We start from the raw sequence: 5,728 nt of genomic DNA on the forward strand, positions 1-5,728 counted from the left end.
TGTCTTCGGTCACACTACAAACTCCATTACTTCACCACCTACTCTATTGTTCTCCCTAGAAACTGTTTGAGACTAGATTGTTTTCAACCTCCATGTCATTTTTGACTCTGGGATGTGCTCTGACAACGTATGAGCACCTTCACTAAGACCGGCTATTTCCATCCTTGCAATACTGCCCGACTCTGCCTCAACTCAGTTTTTGCTCAAACTCTCACCAATGCCCTTGTTACCAAGAATGACTATTCCTGGCTAGCCTCCTACATTTTATCCTCTGTAATCTTAAAATCATCCAAAGTGCTGCTCCTCATGCCCTTACTTGTACTAAATCCAGCTTAATTCCATCCGTGTTCACTGACTTGTACTGGCTCCCTGTTAAGCTTCACCTCAATTTTGATTGTCTCTGCTTCCAGCACCTTCGTCAACAAAGAGTTCCAGATTATTACTACTACAGAACCAGAGTAATGTGGTTGACTCTTAACTGCCCTTTGCAATGGTCTAGCAAGCCACCCTAGCAACCCACTATGCATGCAGCAGTTCAAGAAGGTGGCTCATCACCATCTTCTCTAGGGCATTAGGGATGGGCAATAAAGGCTGACCTGGCAATGATGCTCAGATCCTGTGAGAAAATAAGAAAAAGGCAAAAGGAGATGATATTCAACTTGCAGCAGAATTAAGGTTTTGTACAATTGGGCGCCCCAATATAGAAAGGGCATAATGGGTAGGGTGTGGCACAGATTCTCTAGGACACTGCAGTAACAAGATACAAACAAAGGTTATGGAGACAAATTGAGAAGTTATATACTTCCACTTCAACCAAGGTTAAGGGAATCTTCAAGATTATGCAGGGTAATTATAAGGTAATGATAGGCTGCAATGAAAGGCCATAAATTTATGATCACAAGATCAATCGGGGTGAGGGGATGTGGTTAACGTAAGAGCACAGAAAAATGTAATGTTCTTTGCACAATGTGTGATTACAAGTGAATTTGTCTGCCTTAAAGTACTATTCAAGCAGACTCCATAAATCTGTTTTAAAAAGAATTAGGCTTGAAAGGATATGGGGAAGGAGTAGGGGAGTGGGATCAGACTAAGTGGCCATGTGGAGAAAACGTGGTGCAGAATTGATGGGTTAAATGGCCGTTTCCGTGCTCTTAACATTTCATAATTATAAGATGAGAAAAAGTACAGCTTAAATTAGATCACTCACTGAAGTATAAAAATTAGCACTTTGTTTTCTCTTTAGTTAATATGGGGGTAGAAGGGTACATGAACATAAGGCTAGGAAAGACCTTAACTCAAGACATGGCCTTTAACTTACAGATTCATGGAATGACAATATTATCGGCTTAGCGGGTAGCAGGCTGAAAGGTCAAAGAGTTCAAATACTACTATGGCAAGTGATAAAAAGGAACTCAATAAATATGGTCTGGTGCCAGGAAAATCTTGAAAGCTACGAGAAAGCTGCCACATTGAGACAGATGTGCCACCCCTCACGTGGTATGTGTGTGATTCCACTCCACACTGTTCCATGGACTCAATGTTCTCAGGGCAACTTGGCATAAGTATAAAAAGTGCATCATCTACATCTCAAGAACAAATGTTAAAAAGATTTAACTTGAGCATGCATATTACAAGAGTGCAGCCTATAGAATGATGACAGGTTTATTAACCGCAGTGTACTATTACTACCTTCAATCATGAACTTGACAGACTCACCATACCTATATCGGGATAAGTTGCGTTTCTGTTTACTCTGCAGTTTCCCCATGGCAGTAAACTGGAAGCATCTAACAGTCAGGTAAACAGCTTACTGGCCTGCATGACATAAGCTGCAGTTTTCAGCACTTTTAAATCAGATGCATAGTGCAGCCCAGAGCCTATAAGAAAGAAAATGCGAATAGTGCAAGAATAATATTGAAGTTACAAAGCATTCATTAAATGCATATTTTAAAGTGCCACTTGAAGCAAGCTGGGGTTATATCAGCTTCTGAAGACCTTTAGTAAATACTGCAGAAACAAGTTTGTATAAAAGCTAGAAAATATGTTATAAATAAATTAAATGGAAAATATCAAAAAGAAAAGAACATCCCATTAAACCATTGTATAATCAATACAGTTATATAATTCTATAAAGATTGTTAAAAGTTTGCAGTACTCTAACCACCGCTTTATACAATATGTTAAAGCCTGCTCATCAATGGACCTCATTTATCCAAATTATCTTGAAAAATAAAATCCAGGTGGTCACACATGTTTGCAAATAGGAGATTACAACACATGCCAACATCCTTACAATGCTTGTAATGTGGAGACAGAGTCCAAAATATTCCATCTCTTTGTATTTTCAGGTCCACAAATGGGGAAGCTGTGCAAAAATTTCATATTCTGTTCCTGAGGTAGGAAAATAAAAAGGAATGAAAATTACACTTTGCACATACTATAAAAGTAGTAGAAAAGTCATTAGGGTGATGAAATAATTGAGTGCACATCGTATCTCTCGGAATTGTTGTCAGGAGTTTGCTACACCATGTCCTCTGTTTTGTACTAACAGGCTGTCAGTGCAAATCCTATTTGCAGAGATTGATCAGATCAGCATTGCTTTCCATCTGTTGAGGAATTGGTTGAAGAATCTCCCTCGTTCGATGGGTGAACCAAATTGGGCTTTCTTAATAGCTTTCCTTATCCATAATTACATTGTGATTTGTGCCCCGTTGGTTTTATATCAGTAATCTGCAGGGATGACATTGGGCTCTTACCTTCACATAGCTATGGTTAAGGTTGCTTAAACTTTGCTTATTACCTCGCACTTGTGTTTCCCCATCTTCTCGGACAGAGCTGATTCATTCCTACCCCTGCTGTCTCTCCACATTCATCCCTTTTGCTCCTCTCTATTGTCCCTCCCTTTACCCTCTGTGTTGCTGCACCTGGCAACGCCTCCCCGGTATCCAAGGCGGTCCCTCCCCCTAACCTGTCCCTCTCCACTTCCGGTCCGTCCATCTACCCCCTCCCACCGGCCCAGGGTGTGAAATGGAGGAGAGGCAGCCTGTGTGCTGCTGAAATGTTTCAGCTGCTAGCAGCCAGGAGCACCTTTCATATCTAAACTACAAAGTAGGATGTTTATTTTAACATCTCTCGACCATGAGACAATTCAAAGATAGACGTTATGAAACAAGCAAATTAGTACACTACATAGTAACAGGTAAATAAATGTCGCCATAATTTTGGACCATGCGATTGCTTTAACTTCATTTTGCTCACCAAAGTCCACAATCTCCTGAATTTAAATGTTGGGATGCTTTCCCGGTACCTGCTAGCTTTACTGTTCAGCTTCCTCTCTCATGTCTCACTTTGGTTTTAATGGTTTGTTAAAACCACAACATGACTCTCCTGACCATTTTAAAATTTAAAGTTTGTTTATTATTGTCACAAGTAGGTTTACATTAACACTGCGATGAAGTTATTGTGAAAATTCCCAGTTGCCACACTCTGGTGCCTGTTCAGCTACACTGAGGGAGAATTTAGCATGGCCAATGCACCTAACCAGCACGTCTTTCGGACTGTGGGAGCAAACCAGAGCACCTGGAGGAAACCCACACAGACACGGGGAGAACGTGCAGGTTCCGCACAGGCAGTGACCCAAGCCAGCTATTAAACCTGGGTCCCTGGCGATGCAACAGTGCTAAGCACTGTGCCAAGCCTGTATACAAATTACATAAATGTTCTCTAGCTTAGCCTTGTTGCCTCAAATCTTTCACCAGTTTTGTCTCATTCACATAGCCACAGCCAGTACCACACTTCCATCACTTTTGTCCCAGCTGCTGGTTCCCTGTGCCCCAACATACCAATATCAAAAATATATTTTTTGTTTTACTGTGGTAGCACTCTCTTTACCTTAGTAATCTCCACACACCTTATGACCCCACAAGCATCTTCTGCTCCTCGAACACTTAAATTGCTCTTTCTACTCTCTGCTCCAACAGTGACTGACTTTTGGTAACTCTCCTTGCCATCTGGAATTCTCTTCCAGTTCCTTTTATTCAAAAACACATTTTTTGCATTATTTATTCTCATCACGGCTGTCAAGGCTAGTATTTATTGCCCATCCCTAGTTGCCCTTGAGGAGGTAGCAGTGAGCCATCTTCTTGAACCATTGCAGTATTTGTGATGAATTAATGTACTCATAATACTGTTAGAGAGTTCCACTGTAATTTCTTCTCATCCTAACGTCTACCAGATTCTGGGTGTCCACGGTATGATATAAAGCTCTAATCCTAGTGGGTTTGTTTTATAAATGCTAGTTTTTCTTGCCATGTGTTCACCATGTTTCGGATGCAAAACAACTCTCACTTCAACCTTGGGGCCTTGGTTGCTCTCAGTTGGTATCTACTAAGTTCTCAGCCCAGTTCTTTCTGCTATAGTCCTTTCTGTTTTAGAGTGCCTGTTATCTTCCTTGTCCTAGTCAGAGAAATATAGAAGCACTCTTAGTGTTCCCTTGTTCCTATCACAGTACATCTGTGCCTTGGCTCCCCACATATGTTGCACATAGTGACTAGATGGAGGTGGATCGTCAACAAAAGCATCCCTTCGGATTTCCATTTTTGTAGTCACTGGCTGCCATCTATTAATTCACCTCAGGTTTTTGGTCTTCACTTGTGACATATCCAAAAATAAAACCTTTCTGTTTTGGGTCTGCATCCTCAACTTATCCACCCGTGCCATCTACCTGACCTTAATTCTTGTCACCCTTGTTGGTGTTTTAGCTCTTTAGACTTCTATCAATTTTAAATACATATTCTCAACACAAATACCATTTGTTGATGTTTGAAATGTGGGCTCCGGTTTGGGATATAATTTTTATGAATAGAACACATGGCCCAACATTTGAGTGGTAGAATCTTCTGTGTTTCATGTCCAGGCCACTCCATCTATTCTACCAGAATATTGTATACAAGTTACCAAAAATAAATTGGACTTATTTAAATTATATACAGTAGAATAGCTGCAGTCATTATGGTGTCGATGGTGTGCAGAGAGATATTAGAAGCAAGGACTGTGGTTTAGCTTTAACTTGTATTCATAGAAATTAATTCTAGTGTTAGATATGAATTAAGCTATCATTACTACCACAGATGGTATATACTGATAGTTCATCACTAAATACAGCAAAAAATGCCCTGTGCAAGGAATTTTTTAATTTTGATGTTCAAAGAGATTTGGCTGGTCCCTGTGCAAGAAGCATAGAAAGATAGCATGCAGGGAAAGCAAGCAATTCAGAATGAAAGTGGCATGTTGACCTTTATTGCAGTAGGTTGTGTAGAGCTTTGGTAAGACCATACCCGCAGTATGTGCAGTTTTTGTCTCCTTATCTAAGGAAGCGTATACTGGCCTTGGAGGCAATGAAGGTTCACCAGATGGATTTCTGGATATGAGAGCTTTTCTCTGGGTCTCTATTCTCTGGAGTTTAAATGTGATTTTCATTGGAATTTATAAGATTCACAGGGGGCTTGATGGGTAGATGCTGAAAGATTTTTGCCACTGATTGGAGCGTCTAAAACTAGGGGGGGCACAGTCTCAGGATAAGCCAATCATTTAGGGCTGTGATGAGGAGAAATCTCTTTACTTAGAGGGTGATGAATCTTTGTAATTCTCTAACTCAGAGCTGGGGAGTCATTGAATGTGTTCCAGGCTGAGATCAATAGATTTTTGGACTCTAGGGGAATCAAGGGGT

The sequence above is a fragment of the Mustelus asterias genome, chromosome 13 (genome assembly GCF_964213995.1).
Source record: "Mustelus asterias chromosome 13, sMusAst1.hap1.1, whole genome shotgun sequence".
In the NCBI taxonomy this organism is placed as follows: domain Eukaryota; kingdom Metazoa; phylum Chordata; class Chondrichthyes; order Carcharhiniformes; family Triakidae; genus Mustelus; species Mustelus asterias.